General features: G+C 47.2%; 1 protein-coding gene across 3 annotated transcripts in view; it reads left to right on the top strand.

Annotated features, from left to right (window-relative positions):
- SK (small conductance calcium-activated potassium channel) overlaps positions 1 to 16,840 on the top strand; it is a 526,806-nt gene that overhangs the window by 83,780 nt on the left and 426,186 nt on the right. For all 3 annotated transcript variants that reach the window (XM_075685399.1, XM_075685398.1, XM_075685400.1), the window contains exon 2: positions 15,636 to 15,757. The gene's annotated coding sequence lies outside the window, so the exon portion shown is untranslated. The remainder of the gene's footprint in view (positions 1 to 15,635; positions 15,758 to 16,840) is intronic.

Genomic DNA, 16,840 nt, shown 5'->3' with positions numbered 1-16,840 from the left:
ATCCTATAGTCGATAGGCTCTACAACTTCGGTTAGCGTAGCACAGCTCACTGCCCGACAGTTCGGAGATAAGAGCAAATAGAGAATACATTCTGTACTCACATAACACTGCCACTACCTCTCCTTATTTCCCTTACCCTTCTTCCTGAAGAGCTTGGCTTTACTCGAGCTCGACGAATGAACAACGGGCCGTAGCGGAGCCTGCGCTCTTCTATAATGGGCCTTAATGCTGTCCTTAAATGAAGCTCTATTCTCCCTCCTCCTCCTCCTCCTCCTCCTCCTCCTCCTCCTCCTCCTCCTCCTCCTCCTCCTTAAATAGTACCGCAGCATTTGACGTTCACGGCGTCTGTCTTAACGTGTTCTATACGTGTCGTTTAGCAGAGGTATATGCTGATGCCTCTGCCGAATTCTTAAACGATTGAGTGTGGGCCACTTGGTGTGCACTCATGCTTGGAAAATCTCCCAGAATGGGGACGGGACACTGTGACACAAGGTCTAAACAAGCCCTAAATGTTTTTTTCTACACATGCCTTCTTCTCCACACTGCCTTGCACCTCCCCTCAGCATTCTTACCTTGACAAACGTGAAACGTCCGTCCTCGTGAGATCGCGCGGTGTCCCATCTGCATGAGCTTAGTCGGCATCTTGTCGCTATTCCTTCCGCTCGACTATACGACGCTCTTATCACCGACAGTTCACGGCCGGCTAATGCCATTGATAATGCTGTCGGACCGTCGCTCTGACAACTGAAGAAGCGTGAAAAGGAACTGCATCGGAACCACTCTGAAGAGCAGCTGTACCTAACAATCGGGGCGTTGGACATGCTACTAACTATATAAAGATGGCGGCCAGCCCCAACTATCATCGGAAGCACCCACTTAGTGCGACGGGTGATAAGAAATGAACGAGGGCGGAGGCGAACCAGATTCACAATGCTTTTCTTTTTTCTTCGTAAGCGCTCTCTGCGATTGGCTGGCTGCGTACGGTAATTAGGATTGACTGGAATTTGCTCTTGCGTGCACAGCGTTAGAGACTTTTGTGGGTACGGTGCAAGAACCTGAGGATAAGAGCCACCACAAGATATATATTCCATGTTGCTGTTTTTACAAAACTTGTACGTACATACAATGCTGGTGATAGACTGTATGCTTGCGGCAGCTGTCACGCCATCACCCCTTTCGATGGCACGAGTAGCGGGCGCCCCAAAGTTGTCCAATGAACAAACGCGTTCATCTATCGAAATTTTTCTCAATACGGTCCCCTTATTGCACACGTATCGAACAAAGGGGACAATGGCATGCCACACGTAGGAAAGGCTCTTCGTGCTTCGTTTCGTATATCGTCTACGCGCGAGCGCTAGGGGTTTACCCTGCATAGCTCCGCATACGGTCCGTATTATCCATGCACAGTGGGTCGATAGCACTTCTCTTGTGCTGTCGAAGCGCGACGTTGCGAAAAGGCCGTCAGTTTGTCCCACCGACGGGAGCAGACAAACTGAGACCGATTACGGAGACTGCGATTGCTAAACTCGTAACGTTCAATACACGACGACAGCTAAGAAGAGCGTGTGCCAAGCTGTTGCGCAAACCGAAGAGGAGTCATATACAGCTGTATCAGGTTCTTGCTCATGTTCTTCTTTGTTTGTTTGCTTGTTTGCCAATCCGATGATACGAGTTTGTCTCTCTGCCGAGGGGTGAAGAAACAGTGATGCGATTACAGATTGTGCGTGGTTATACTGCTCCCGTACAGTACGCCAGACGGAGACGTATTATAACGGGTGTTCATGTCAACCTAGCGGCCGAGAACGATTACACAAGCAACTCCACGGAATCGACAAATCGTTTTTTCCCCCCTAGTTTTTTTTATATTTCTTTTTGCAATGGAAGCCCTTTCGACGCTCCTACTTACTCTACAAAGCAAGTCAGAACCAGTGTAGAAATTCTTCTCCTGTCACATATTTTGCTCTCTTTTTTTTTCTTTTTCTCTCTTTTTGATTACTGATTCATTGGTTCCAACCAGAACGAAGAACACGCAGAGGTTTACTTTTCTCTTCCTGGATTTGCTGGCTTCGAAAAAAGATGTCCGATCGACCGTGCGAAGAACGTAGTAAACAAGCTATACGGGCCCCGTTCGATACACTTTTGCGTGGCCGCGCAAGACAGCCGAAATTTCCGCCGCATTGATCTTCCGTCTGAGTCCTTTTTTTTTGCCTCGCCACTTAACTAAAACTCTGGGAAGCAAGAATCCCTAAAGAGCCTCGTTTGGAAACCGCCTCTCTCTTCCTTTTCCCGAGTGCTCTGCTGAGCGCAGTCATTCGAGAAATGAGCTCCGAAAACGAAGATCGAGCAGCGTTGTTTCCTGGCAACCAATGCGAACACAAATAGCGCTCCTTCTTTCGTTTACTGTTTTATTTCGCTTTTTCTCTCGCGATCATTCCCGTAATAGGGTTAACTGAATGCGGCACCTCGTTGTGGAAATGATCAATTAGTGGGCGCACTTCGCTTTATACGGTTGCTACTTTGAATTTCACCAGTTCACTACCCGCCGCCAACTGTCCCCCAACAAGACACGCGTACAACTCCCCGCGCTAGCGAATCGCTGGGCAACTTTTGCGGTGCCAGTTAAAAAGATGTTGCATAGAGCAACGTCAGTTCGGTTACATGTTTAGGCCCGCATTCACAATACAGTTCGCATGCTAAATCTCTTCGTGAGAGCAAATATCAGCCTATCCTGATGCTGGATATATAATTAGCGAAAGTGTCAGACAAACGGCAAAAAGCACTTCGGAACGAAAATATTTGAGAATTCCGCCCGTAGGCCGTGTGAAAGAAGCAATACACAAAGAAGCAATACTCCACAAAGATGTCCGTTCGTAAGTGTTGTTTGCTATTGGACGGCCGCCTTCGCTAATTACGTTTTCGAAACCATGATTGACTGGCATCTGCTCTTAGTAACCGTTCTAACGTAAGAACTTTTTTTGCGTATGCGGCTCAAGTTCTGGACTGCGCTATACGCAACTCTAAAATCAGGGCCCCGTATTAGGATCTTACGCTGGCACTATTCGCAAAAGTGTTACCACATCAATGGGTGCTGAACTTGCGCCACTACCTGCTGCACTTGATTTCGTTAATCAGGAACCGCCGCAACAATGGACAGTCTTTAGTGACTCCGAGGCAGCCCTTCAGTGCATACAAAGCCCAAATGCGCCAACGAACCCAACCAACAACTGGCCTCAGAAATTCGACACATGTATCAGCATAGCCATTACAAGGGACGCAACATAATCTTTCACTGGCTTCCAGGTCATTGCAACATCAGCGGGAATGACCAAGCCGACGGAGCCGCCCGATCTGCACATGAAAGTGGTCAACGCGTCTTGATTCCGCTTTCGCGAACAGACGCTGCGGCTGGGCTGCGACTAATGTCCCGTGAAGGTAGTTTGTCTCTGGGGGACTCGAACGCTTTTACCATGTGTCGTTTGCGTACGTTGCGTCCGGACATACGGATGCACCTACCGCTAGAGTTACCACGACGTGAACGGACCATGCTGTACCGTTTGTGGCTAGGCGTTGCATTTACGAACTCGTATGCTTTCCTTATTGGAATGGCCAACAGCTCCACGTGCGCCACATGCAACATCGATGAAACTGTCGCACATATTATCTGTGTCTGCCCGCGATATAGTGCCCAGAGACAAGTATACTGTGCAGAGTACTGGACCAGTTGGACAATCGTCCACTATCAGAATTCAAAGTTTTAGGCCAGTACTCCCTCAGAACACCTACGCTAAAGGCCTTACTCGCGTTATTAAGGTTTCTGCAGTCTGCGGGGCTTCACGATTGACTTTAAGAACGCCGCCCCCTACCGCTCTGTAGTGTACGCGGTTTGGTCGTGCTCGTGTGCATTCCTTTCTATCTCCCCCTTCCGCTCTCTTTCTCGTTTTATCCGCCTTCACCCTTCCCCCCGTGCAGGGTAACCAACCGGAACTGCCTCTGGTTAACTTCCCTGCCTTTCTATGCATGTTTCTCTCTCTCTCTCTCTAGCCAATCCTAATTTCTGGACATATAAATAGCCAAGGCGTGCGGCCAATGACAAACAACACTTAAGAACGAAACGATTTGTGAATTCTAGCTCCGTTTAGAAAGCCCGCATTCCCTAGCTCCTTCTAAATAAAACACGGAAAAGATGGTGGCTCGTGTTTTTAAAGTACAGCTCGTGAATGGCTGTAAACATTGGGCTGCTGCTCGTGTTGTGCTAGGTGCTAGGTGTTAGGTGCTGCCCAGTGTTAGGTGCGGAATTGCAGGGGACGCACAGGGCTGTGCTCGAAGCCTGAGTCTGTGCTTTTATGAACTAGACGTCCCATGAAATGGAAGAATGGGTCAGTGCGTCCATAGGCATCGAAGCTACGTTAATTTGCGACACGCTTGGGACTGGACACGTATTGCAAGTTTTCACGATTGTTTCTGTCTCGGTTATCTACGTGGCAGCGTGTTTATGAATCTAAAACAGTGAATGAGAACAAAGCAAGTCAGTTTGTGTGTTTTCGTTAAAATGTACCTGTGCGGGGGCAAATAACAGATCCCTAAACGCAGAAAACATTACTGTCACTATGCACTACGCATTACTATCACTACGCAAACATAACATCACGCACATTTTAGTATGCACCGGCGTAAATAAAAAATATGCTTAGTGCAGTAAAAAACCCGGCTGTCATCCCCCCCCCCCCGCGGCAACACTAAATGAGGAGCGAAAAACGGTGGTTGTAAATAATAACAGCAGTAGTAAAGAGAGAAAAGAGAAAACGAAATTTTATTGTCACCAAATATACGTCAGAGCGTTTGGGTTGCCTATTTCGCGTGAATTAGTGTCGTATCTCTTCTCGTTTTGCTTCAACGCATTCTCACTCAACATATTTCTTAGCGTTGAAAGGAATACAGCAAACGCAGATGTGGCTTTGAACCGATCGATAGCATCAGCAGCTTTAGGTTGTTTTAAATAACACTATTTCTTTCATGCAAACTTGGAAAACATACTATGTTGAACTCTTGCGTTCACAGTAATTAAGAGGCAAACATTTTTAGCAGCGGGAAGAGGGTAGGCAAAGAAAGTTTCGCTTTAAATGTCAGCGTTGCAGCTTCCCTTGTGTGGCAAGGTTACGCTTCGATGTCCAGTTTTCATCTTATTTTGATGCGACTGAAGTATCACGCGCTGCGGTCCTTTCTGCTCCTGTATTCTCATTCCGCGTCACACTATGTGTCTAAGTTCGCGCTGCTTTGTTTTTCTTTTTGTTATCATCGTTACCTATGATTGATCAACATCATTGCTTTGACTATCGATCGTTATGGTGACGGCAAACATTGGACGACCACCCACGACCTGGCTGACAACACTTTTTCTTATTGCAGACATTATCACACCACAAACCAGGAACGTTGCCTAGAGGTACATTAAGTGTATCAGTTGGAGATTCAAGACTTCCAATAGAGGTTAAGATTGCGCTATAGTTCTATTTCTTACGTTGAAAAGGTGTCATATAAATGTCTCTGCTGGATATTCGCTACATTCTTTGGATGCTAGTGTAAGGCTGAAATGCGCTATAACCGCGTTACCCGGATGACATGTTGTACATTCACATTACTGTGTGGGAACAGTTTAGCATAATTTAATTGACGGACCGTAAATAGAACATAAAATTTTAATAACGTTGCTGAGAAGTAAAAACTCGTGAGACTGCCTGGCGTATCAGGGCTTTGGCATATCGCTTGCTGTGTTGAATGTTACATCCTCAGTAGGCGCTATGTGACAGGTGCAAGGCGAGAATGCCACACAACAAGTTCAGATACTTCGCGTGAACGCATAAGCACTGACGCGCGCCAGCCTGGCGAGCGTGCGGAGTCCCTATTCTTCGGGGACCCACACCTGGTGCATATATATCATTGAATTACATCACGTTTTAAGAGTAAATTGAACGCGCAAATAGGAGAGTAGATGCAGACATATGGCATGGAAACATGATAGTCATGAACTAATAATTTGAGCAAGTCAGAAAACATGTTTGTCATAGGGAAACTGAAAGAAAAAAACGCCTCTGGGTGGACAGCTATTCATGTGCGGTCGAAAAATGTTGTCAAGTACTTACAAGATACACTGTATGCCATGTGATAAGCATGTATATATAAGGACGAACATTAGGGGATACTGTTCAAATGGTGTGCACAAATAAAATCTAGCTATACCAATTCTGCTTGAATAATATGCTGTGTACATCCAATATACGTTATCTGGTAGCCTAACAGTCATGTAGATAGTACGTCCTATAAACAGCCACGCCTTTTCCTATAAAAACGGCTCGTACGCGAGACGTAACACGTACGTGACTTCAAGACGATGACGTTTGGCTCATTTATAGACGTTGAAGAGACGTTCGTGGTTCACAGCAAGCACAAAACGATTTGAGCGCTCAAGCGGACACGCTCCTTCCACACAAAGTTCTTTTTGTCTGCAGGGGGCGCCGATCGCGTACGTCTGAGCACCAAGCTACGCCTTCGAGTTCTACTGCTGGGCAAATCACAGACATTTTGTTTTTACTTCTGCGGAGACACTCGACGCTAAGCTTCTGGCGTGAAACGCTCAGGTATCAAGAGGGAAGTAATAAAGTCAGCGACGTTAAATGCATGAGAGAGAGAGAGAGAGAGAGCAACGACAGGAAGGGGAGGGAGGTCAACCAGACGAGCACCCGGTTTGCTACCATACACTGGGAGTGGGGGAAAGGGGAATAGAAAGAGGAAAAGAGGGAGAGAGAGAACGCCGAGTGCGCGTGGGAGGATGCACAGGGACACTATAAACGGTCTCGTGAGCCGATGCAGTTCAAGTAGTGTACTAGCGCACGAATCACTTTTCGTGCCAGTCAGGGGTATGGTCACGGTCCGAGTATCTTTGACAACGTTTACTTCACTGTCTTACCTGTACTGCAGTAGGTGAAGGCGCAACGCAGGAACAGGAACGCGAAGCTACCTATGAAAAATAGAGGTTAAACAATGCAGGCGTACGAGAAATGCCGCGCTGAAGTATGAGTCGTTTGCACACGTCACTTTAGCTGAGGAAGCTCACTAAAACTTAGACACCCATTGGCTATCACGACTTTACCAGCCGACACTCCACTCGCGACACGTCTATGAGCCCACGAAAATCTACGTTCAGAGTAATTGCCCTTTTTCAACAGAAATAAACCTGTGCTGTAAGTAATCAGCAGCGTGGTTGTGTTGTGAAACATAAATGAAGTTGTTTCAGCTATGCCATGCAGCTCTAGAGGAACCGCGCAAACGGCTGCCCCCTTAACAAATATATATATATAACCGTACACAAAGGACGACGAGTGTTATCTTTCCTGGTTCCGGCAAACGTGTGAACTCGGGACAGCGACGTTCAGGCCCCGACGCGGTCGCGCAGTCACTTTCAATGGACGTGTGGGCGTGGTCCGTCCCTCGTGTGGCGAAACGTAAACACCAGTTCGTGTGCACGCCCGTGCTGTTTAACACGTCACTTTTTAGCACCGGCAGCTTCATTGTCAAGCGGATGGGTGGAAAGCACGTGGACATGGTCATTGCACGTCGCTTTCTTTCTTTCTTTTTATAGTTCGCCCCTGTTTTTGGGAGCACGGGTCACAGACAACGGTATCATCTAGCAGGAGGCTTAATATGGAGTTCCCCCGCTAAGGTGTGTGTGTGTGTGTGTGTGTGTGTGTGTGTGTGTGTGTGTGTGTGTGTGTGTGTGTGTGTGTGTGTGTGTGTGTGTGTGTGTGTGTGTGTGTGTGTGTGTGTGTGTGTGTGTGTGTGTGTGTGTGTGTGTGTGTGTGTGTGTGTGTGTGTGTGTGTGTGTGTGTGTGTGTGTGTGTGTGTGTGTGTGTGTGTGTGTGTGTGTGTGTGTGTGTGTGTGTGTGTGTGTGTGTGTGTGTGTGTGTGTGTGTGTGTGTGTGTGTGTGTGTGTGTGTGTGTGTGTGTGTGTGTGTGTGTGTGTGTGTGTGTGTGTGTGTGTGTGTGTGTGTGTGTGTGTGTGTGTGTGTGTGTGTGTGTGTGTGTGTGTGTGTGTGTGTGTGTGTGTGTGTGTGTGTGTGTGTGTGTGTGTGTGTGTGTGTGTGTGTGTGTGTGTGTGTGTGTGTGTGTGTGTGTGTGTGTGTGTGTGTGTGTGTGTGTGTGTGTGTGTGTGTGTGTGTGTGTGTGTGTGTGTGTGTGTGTGTGTGTGTGTGTGTGTGTGTGTGTGTGTGTGTGTGTGTGTGTGTGTGTGTGTGTGTGTGTGTGTGTGTGTGTGTGTGTGTGTGTGTGTGTGTGTGTGTGTGTGTGTGTGTGTGTGTGTGTGTGTGTGTGTGTGTGTGTGTGTGTGTGTGTGTGTGTGTGTGTGTGTGTGTGTGTGTGTGTGTGTGTGTGTGTGTGTGTGTGTGTGTGTGTGTGTGTGTGTGTGTGTGTGTGTGTGTGTGTGTGTGTGTGTGTGTGTGTGTGTGTGTGTGTGTGTGTGTGTGTGTGTGTGTGTGTGTGTGTGTGTGTGTGTGTGTGTGTGTGTGTGTGTGTGTGTGTGTGTGTGTGTGTGTGTGTGTGTGTGTGTGTGTGTGTGTGTGTGTGTGTGTGTGTGTGTGTGTGTGTGTGTGTGTGTGTGTGTGTGTGTGTGTGTGTGTGTGTGTGTGTGTGTGTGTGTGTGTGTGTGTGTGTGTGTGTGTGTGTGTGTGTGTGTGTGTGTGTGTGTGTGTGTGTGTGTGTGTGTGTTTTCGTGTTCGCGCCAGCTTTGAATAAGTTCTCATTTCAATTTCAATTAATAGAAAAATTGCTATGTGAGTGTGTACGAGGCCGTGTTCGATATGGTATGCTACGCTACTGAAGGCCACTTAGTCCTCGGAAAGTTTTAATAATTTTGAGGTGCATTTGCAACCTCATATTTGCCATTTTGTCCCGATGAAACGCCCATGTCCGCCCTTGAAGCCGCTTGAACGACAGGTCCCGTCTCATTCGTGATTATTGTGAAAAGGTTGCTTTCCTTTCCCTGCTTGCGCAATTCCCTTGCCCTTGATACAGGGTAGAAAGACGAAGCCATATTTGGTTAATCCTCCTGACTTTCTTCCTTTTCTCGCTTGGCAAATGCTGTAAGTAATACTTTGGGCAGCCAAGGTATCAGAGGTGGGGGAACAATTATATGAAGCGGTTTAAGCGTCTCTGTTTTTTTTTTATACTGATATTTCCGCTTTCTTTCTCTCTTAAGGTCACATATCTTTATTGTAATATTGCTATACATTTAAGCAAATATAGAACAAGTAGCATGGTAGGTTGTGCCGAAGTTGAAAACAATCAGAGGGATGCCCTAACGAAATATAAATTGTGTTATATTGTTACATGCAGCATTCATTTGCTTAGAAAAAGTTACGCGTAATATATTGTGGCTGGGCACAATTCTCGACGTCGAAGCACAATTCTAGATCGCCATACTCATGGTTAATAGCGCCACTTTACCAGTTCATTTATTCCATGTCTCGAATACCATGGCACCGCTTAACGTATTTCACTTTTGAGAAATATGTTTCTTGCCTCTTTCCAGAGGGTGTTAATCATGTACACAGTCATCTACGGGGTCACCTTGCATATGATGGCAGTTAATTATGCGAAAGCTGTTCCGTGTACAGTTTTCGAGTACTTACACTCGGAAATAAGAAACAAGCTTTCTTTCTTTCTTTTTTTCACCGTTCCGATCAGCCGAACGAACATACTGCCGCCATTCGCATAATGGTTTCTCGCAGATGTCCGGAGCAGTCCGTGTAGCGTTCCCTATATTGCAATAAGCCAGAAATCTATTATTAGAAAGTCCCGTTTGCAACGCTTTCTTCATCTTCGAATACAGGCTCTTGTTCCGAGGAATGAATAGTAATTACACAGAGCAGTTCATTCCTAGCCGTAACTTTATAGTGCGAGACAACTGTTTCTGAGAGCGGTGAAATTGCACTGCCCGAAGAAATGAACGGCACCCGGAAACAGCCGTGACGGAGAGACAATGTAAATATCGTTATTAAGACCACTACCATTCCTCGCTGCGGACCATTTCTAGCAGTCGCGCGAACAGCGCCTTGCCTCAAGAGCGGCTCAATAAAGTCACTCGAGCCCACCGGGGGTTTTGCCCCTAGGGTGCCGCTTGTTCACTGTTGCGCAGTACAGCACGCGCCGACACGGACCGTGTAATGACTGCGGTAGTACCGCCGAAAAAAAAAACAAGGAAACGAGGCAGCGAGGCGCTATGCATTAATATGGGTGCCCACACCTCTGGCCCCGGAAACTCTTCTTCATCAGCAGCATGGGTTTCAATTACGAGTCATTTGCTCTTGTCGACCCATGTTCTTAACTGGATGCCGCGCTAGCATCGTAAGCTGCGACGGGGAGTCTCGAAGAATTGGAGGCTGGAGCTCTTGAACACTCTCCGTCCAGTCGTTTCAGTTTCAGAGCACCCTGCAGAGCAGCCTTATTGCGCTGGCAAAAACAAATAGACCACCCCAGCCCCCACCCCCTCTCCTAAAGAGAAAAGATCCTTGACTAAATGCTCTGGCGCTTGCCTTGTTCGGCCATTGTCGAACAATTCAATTCAGTAAGTTGCATCAGTTATTCGCAGTTCAGGTTTGCGTGCAAGTTTCAAGTCAACTTTCGAGTTGATTTCACTTTCAAGACACTGCATGAGGTGGACGCAGACGAAGAGTAAACAAAGGCTTGGCGAACTTTGCGCTCCCTGTTATAGGCGAAGCGTAATATACATATTTGGATAATATGATCCGTGGCAGCAACCTTTAGACACGTGTTCGCGCTTTAATCAAAATCACAACTGTCGTACGTTGGCGCGAGTGAGTATACTACACAAACGATTTCATAGCCATGCTTCTGTTACGCAAAAGGGGAGCATAAGGATATAGCATAAACGAACGCTGAATAACATCAAGAAAAAACTTGAAAAAACTACGATAGCTCAAAACACACCGTGCCACGCGGCAAAGAAAACAATGTAGCACTGACTGATTTGTTTTATGATCGCGTGCGCAGCCATGGTGCTAGGTTAATGCGATAATGGCTCAGTGGTTAAGACGTTCTGCAACTGAGCTGGAGCTCGCAGATTCGTTTTCTGAAATGGAAAGCCGCACCCTATTGAGGCGCATGCAATGAACAAAAACAACAACAACAACAAAACATTGTATATAAGAAATCAGCGCTGGCCAGGAGGCGCTACAGCAATTTGATTGTTCTACTAAAACATGCTGAGGCCGTCCGATAGGGGCGCCAAGGAAATTGCATGATATCTTGTACGATGACATATGAGTGCCTACACCAACATTAGATAGCGCCCGCAGCATCTGGCTAAGCCTTATCCGTAGCAATTTGCCTTTTTGAGAAGCACATGCGCTCACACGTCTAGCACGCCTATATATTCCCAATCAGGTCGGCCATGGGCACGTGAGCCTCGAGATGAGTGGCGAATTTGGTGATGCGAAATGAAGGCACGCTCCTACCAAAAAAACTGTTTCCATCGCTCGCTAGGCTGTGTGTTACGGCGTTGCTGTTGCCACTCGAAAGTTCAGCGCTGGTTCGCGCCCTGTAATCGTGAACCACGTGTACGCTATATAAACCCATGTAATCAAAGGGAATTCTTGAGCCTTCTGCTACATTTGAATCGAGCTTTGAATTAGTAGGAAAGCTCCAGTGCGTGTTGTGGGGGGCACGTGCGCAAAAAAAAAAAAAGTGCGATCGTTTTCGTTTTTTCTTTCCTTTTTTTTCCGGAAAAACCAGTATAATAGCATCGCAATCGGGCCGTTGTAATATAAGCCTTACACTTTCGTGGCCAATGCACTGGCAAGAAAATCAACATTATGTTTGGCAGAGGCGGTTTTCTACTGCAGTATTGTGGTACCTTCGGCTTGCTTGCTTGCGGAGCCTCGTTTTGTTCCCACCTTGTTCTTCCTCAGCTTGAAAATACCACGCCTGACTGAGCCATAACGGTTTAGCGGGCAGTGACATTTGTTGTTCTGAGTGCAGAATTTTCGTTATGACCCATGCCCAAGCCGGAGTTCTGGTTCAGCGCGCTTAGAGATAAAGGCGCATTTGCTTTTTTTCGTTTCTTGTTCTTTTTTTTTTTGTGGGTACCTTGTTTGTTGTTCAGTATATACCCATTTCCTCCTCACCTGCTCTCTTCTTTTAATTTTTCATTCTCGCACACAACCACAACACAACCGTTATTCGGATCGAATTATGCTTAACCTCACATCACTGTAATATTGCCCAGGGATTCTGTGATACTGCTATTAATATGTTGCGTTGAGCTTATAGAAGTAATTAAGGTTTCTTATAAAAGAACGCCGCCATGTGATGGCTGAGCTGTCAACCTGTAGTGGCAAAGCTACCTAATCTCCATTAGCCACGCTAGGGCTTTTCTTTCTATTGCGCTGGGAATGCGCCCTAACATAGTATGATTGCAAAATTTGCTGCGATTACGGATGAAAAAATTTACCGACGATTACGATACTCTCTAATGCAAAATTTGTGCACAGCTCTATCCGCGTTTTGATTTCGCGACAATCAGCAGAGTCGGCAATCGTAGAAAACCTGATCTGCGGATCAAGCGCGTCGGCGTTTTATACAAGACTCGTCGAAGATTCCAGTGTAATCGCTGGTATCGCGTGGCTTCCAGAAAGAACTACACAATTTGCATTGCGCACACGATCAGATTACGAAACAATCGCAAATGATGATAATCGAAACAAGCGCGAACGAGAACGAGCCAAGCAAACGAAACAAGCGGGAACGAAAGCGGACGCGAGCAGACGACAGTACGAAACGAGCGGTCCGGCTGAGACCAGATACGAGTACGCATCGAGCGGTTGGACGGGTCCGCATGACAGCAGTTTCCCGCGATCGGGATTGAATTTCCCGGCCGCGACTGGCTCCCTTTTGCTGCTTGCTCAAATAAACCTTTTGACGTCGATAAATTCCGCCACTCAAGCCCTCAGAAATTCATTTTCCTGAGAAGCTAGCGTCTTTTAATGGCGCAATATTCCCGGCCTAATGATGATACGACTGCCACTAGTGGGTGGCGCTCAGTAGACGAAAGGAAACCCTTGGACGAGGGAAAGCCGTCACTGGCATGTTTTGGAGGAAACGCTTGGACAAATGAGACATCCTTTGCACGGAAGCGGTTAACTAGCCTATGCGAATGCCTCTCAGCACATGAAACTTCTCTTGAGCCACGCATGTGTTACGAACACCGGCTTCTTTTTTTCTCCCTGCTCTCACTGCACCCTCATCCCCGTTTCCCAATCTAGGACAGCCCACAAATAGAATGCTGTTCCGGTCAACCTACCCAATATTTTTCTCTCCCGTCCCGTCTCTCCCTGAGGTGCGACACTGATCCAATGCCTTTGTTTAGCCTTGTTTCAAGAAATCTAGGACGAACGCATCTCGCATATATTCTTTTCTTTCCTTACCCTTCCCACCCAGTGTAGGGTTTCTCTCTTTCTGCCTCACTCCATACCCGCACACTTGCGCACATGTATGCCATGCACGTGCCTGTGCTAATGACAACAAACATCCCTTCCCATTGTCTACCGGATGCAGATAAGTTCCCTTAGTCCCCTCACCCGCGAAGAGGTTTCGTATCTGTATTTCCTCCGCTTCCTTCCCGCTTCCCGGAAATAGGAACGGTCCGGCATTCTTAATGCTCCACTATCCCTCTTCTAGCAAGTGGGCCTTCCCTTTTCCGGAACAAACAACCTTTACGCGAAGCGCTATTTTTTTCCTTCCCCTGAATCATTCCCGTTCCGCGCAGCTCACCAGCCAGTGTAGGGTGTCTCTCCTTCTAAACGGAATCTCCGCTTTTTGTAAACGCAACGGACATCCTTTATCCGGACACTGCAAACAGGAGGGAACAAACCAAACGTGAAAAACCGTGGATTTAGTGAATGGAGAGGAGGGGAAGGGTGACGTTTCATTTTCCCCTCACCGCGTCCTCGGGGTACTTTCTTGGGACCCGGAAGAGGAAGCAAAAAAGGGATCGAAGTGGGAAGTGAGGTGGGAGGCTAGTTGCAGCTCTCTAGCTGTGGTAGTTACGAAAGAGCACAGAAGAAGGAACCGAGCCACGCCCTGGGATCCCTTCTTGTGCTTTTCGCTCTCTCTCTACAGCTTTCTTTTTTTTTATTTCGCACCGTTCTCCATCTTGTTAATGCGAGCGGCGGGGCCGACGCCATGTGCCTGCCTGCCTGCCTGTATTGTCGTAATGGTATACGCGCGGCTGGGGTGCTGCTAGAGCGCGAGTCAGACCCGCCGACATCAGCGGTGGCGTACAGTGAGTGGTACGACCAGCCCCGTCGGTTGGTGCAGGCTCTTCGCTCGCTAAGGAGAGTGCTATCTGTGCGCGCGGTTGCGCACACTTGACGCCGGGGATATCGGAAGTGAGGAGTCGTGCGTGGAGCGCGAGAAATCCGGAGAAGAAAGTTCGGCGAGAAGAGGTCCTTCTGCAGCCTCGTCGATACGACTGATCAGAAAGAAGAGAGAGAGAGAGAGAGGGGGGGGACAGAGTGAATACGAGGCGAAAACGCGCAAGAAAATGAGCCTTCTAGACGGAGTGTGAAAAGAGGGATTGCGGATCGCCCGGAGTTTCCTTTTTCTCCTTCGGGGAAAAAAAGGAGTGAGAGAACAAAGACCAAACGCTGAGAGCCGAAACTTGGCAGGTCTTTTGCAGCCCAGGTGCTTGTATAATGGAACCTGCTCGGGGACGTAAGAAAGGTGGTGGGAACTTGCTCGATCTTTTTCGGTAGGGGCCGTAAAACTGTGCCTCCTTGATGTGAGCGATCCTGATGGCCGTTAGCGTATGTGTTCATTTTGTTTTCTTTCTTTTTGTGTTTAAGTGTGCTTGCGTCTGTGTGTGTGTGCGTGTGTGTGTGTGTGTGTGTGTGTGTGTGTGTGTGTGTGTGTGTGTGTGTGTGTGTGTGTGTGTGTGTGTGTGTGTGTGTGTGTGTGTGTGTGTGTGTGTGTGTGTGTGTGTGTGTGTGTTTGTGTGTGTGTGTGTGTGTGTGTACTCCTTTCTTTACACCATTTTTGTATATTCGTTAGACAATAAAATGTACAGAACAGCTGTCATCAAGAGCTACCAACATGTACAATATGTTCAAATACATCAAATCCGACAGATAGCTCAGTCTATTTTCTGGTGTACTGACGGACGCCTGAAGATAATCCAACACAACATAGAGGAGGGAGGGGAGGAGTGATGGCTTATTAAATATTGTTATTTTTAATTAGTAAGCCTCTACTATGTACTTGCGTTATTACTCTCTGTGCTCGTTCCCTGTCTCTGCCGAATCACTGAGATGATGATCAGCTATCCCTAACATTACCACCTGCCTCAATGAAACTTATTGCACCGTACTTCGACTATTGTGTTATTTTCTTCGAAATCTTGAGCTCTCTCCCTGGCTTTCACTATCCTAGATGTGAAAGAGCGAGGTCTTTTCAAAATTTAGAAACTAAGGCAACTAAGCTCCTTGCATATGATTGATTATTTGAGCTACTAACTACAAACGAGTACTCCCCACTGACAGTTTCTACACCATTTGTGTCTCCTTTCGCAGCCGACCGCTGAAACCGAACAAAAGCTTCTCTGCGACGGACGTATCCTGTTCCCCATACCGCCCGGTCTTCGACAGATGCACCCGCTTCTGACACGTTCCTGTCGCCATCCACTGAGTGAATGGTAAGCCCGTTATGCTTTTACGCCCATCCGCAGGGAATGTGTGGAAGATGGGACGCAATCGGTGCTGCGCAACTGCGGCTCCACGCAAAGACGCTCTCAAACGCTGCCTTCATGTCACAACGCACATTAATTCGCTATTGCAACAAGGCAGGAGAGTGATTCTAGCCTTTAGAAAATATTAATAATAATGTACAGTAAAAATTAGAGCAGGAGTACAAAACGCGCGAATTTTTTAGCATTTCTCCCCGAGAACGCACCCGTAAGTGCGAATTCCGCTTTTCTTTCCCTTTTTTTTTCGTTTTAGTTGCCCCTGCAATTTCTGGCTATAACCCATGCCTGCAATAAAGCTCTTCTTATTTTAGCAAGCGTGTTCTTTTCTCGATGGACAATGCCAGGAGCGGGTTTATTAACATTATATAGAAACGGATCAACAGGGGCCTGACAAGAGACGTCTCTTCGTTAGGAGCATTTTCTTGCCCTGACGAAGTCAGGCGGTAAATTTGGCTTCGAGACCTCTCTTGTTCAATCACTATAGAAAACTTCAAGCCTACAGCTTTCTCTCAACCTCTGTATTATATATATATATCTTTAGTGGACTGTAAATATTTTACGCTGTGCCACATAACCATGTGCGCAATCAATGAAAGAAAGACAAAAGAGAAAGAAAGGGAGATGCGTTGTCCGCGGCTATGCAGCAGTCGCAGGAGCCACGCTCCGACGTCGCTCTCGTTATCCAGGGTCGCGCGTTGCTTCACACGTGGAACACATGCTCGGGATACATAGAATTTCTTTACTAGCACCAGTGGGCGTGACTGGTTTCGTCACACCGCTTTGTTCGTTGAAGACCGTTTTTATTACGAGCGCGTTCAGCTTCATTTCCTCTTATCCTTTTTTTTCAGTGTAGGACTACTTTACGACACTCTTCGACAACGAATAGTTCGTATATCTAGTGAACTGTCGCACTATTTCTGTCCTGTTATAGCTTCATGGGTATAAGGCGGGTTAATGCGCAGTACCACTGAAATATGTGCCAGCGTAGGTTATAAGCCGTGTCCCGCCGCGTTGTGGGCATCAACGTGGCCG

The sequence above is a fragment of the Dermacentor variabilis genome, chromosome 3 (genome assembly GCF_050947875.1).
Source record: "Dermacentor variabilis isolate Ectoservices chromosome 3, ASM5094787v1, whole genome shotgun sequence".
In the NCBI taxonomy this organism is placed as follows: Eukaryota; Metazoa; Arthropoda; class Arachnida; order Ixodida; family Ixodidae; genus Dermacentor; species Dermacentor variabilis.
This window is presented reverse-complemented; position numbering and strand designations above follow the sequence as displayed.